Source organism: Tigriopus californicus, chromosome 6, assembly GCF_007210705.1.
Source record: "Tigriopus californicus strain San Diego chromosome 6, Tcal_SD_v2.1, whole genome shotgun sequence".
NCBI lineage: Eukaryota > Metazoa > Arthropoda > Copepoda > Harpacticoida > Harpacticidae > Tigriopus > Tigriopus californicus.
The window spans coordinates 8,308,082-8,308,537 of NC_081445.1; the positions used below are offsets into that span (position 1 = coordinate 8,308,082).

General features: G+C 38.8%; 1 protein-coding gene across 1 annotated transcript in view; it reads right to left on the bottom strand.

The window, feature by feature from the left end:
- Positions 1 to 456, bottom strand: part of LOC131881646 (uncharacterized) — a 15,967-nt gene that overhangs the window by 9,595 nt on the left and 5,916 nt on the right. The window lies entirely within an intron of this gene.

A 456-nucleotide genomic window follows, 5' to 3' on the forward strand; every position in this document is an offset into this window, starting at 1 on the left:
TACACAAAGTAAGAACGTCAGAAGTATAAAGACTCAAGCAGTGCCTCCATATCTTGCTCTGGTTGCCCTAAGTTTACGGGCAAAATCATGAGGCCATTTAAGGTATTAATCGAAAGATGAAAACAAAACCTGAAGAAACGTGAAACTCAGATCCATTTTGAAGTTTTTGGGGCAAGACATCGTTAATACTTCAAATCATCAAGGCAAAACACATTTTTATGAGTCACTGGACATAGAGCATACTTCAATTTCCTTTGTGTAATAATTCCATAATCCTCTAAAAAAACCAGCTCTCCACAATGCAGAGGTGGCTTATTTACCCCCTGCTAATTAAAAACTCTAGTCAAATAAAAAAGTATTTAATGGCGTTTTTACACAACGATCGAAAACCAGGATTGCATCCGGTTGGAGGATGGAAGTAGGATTTGTGCTGGGGCGAGCCCAAACTCGTATGAG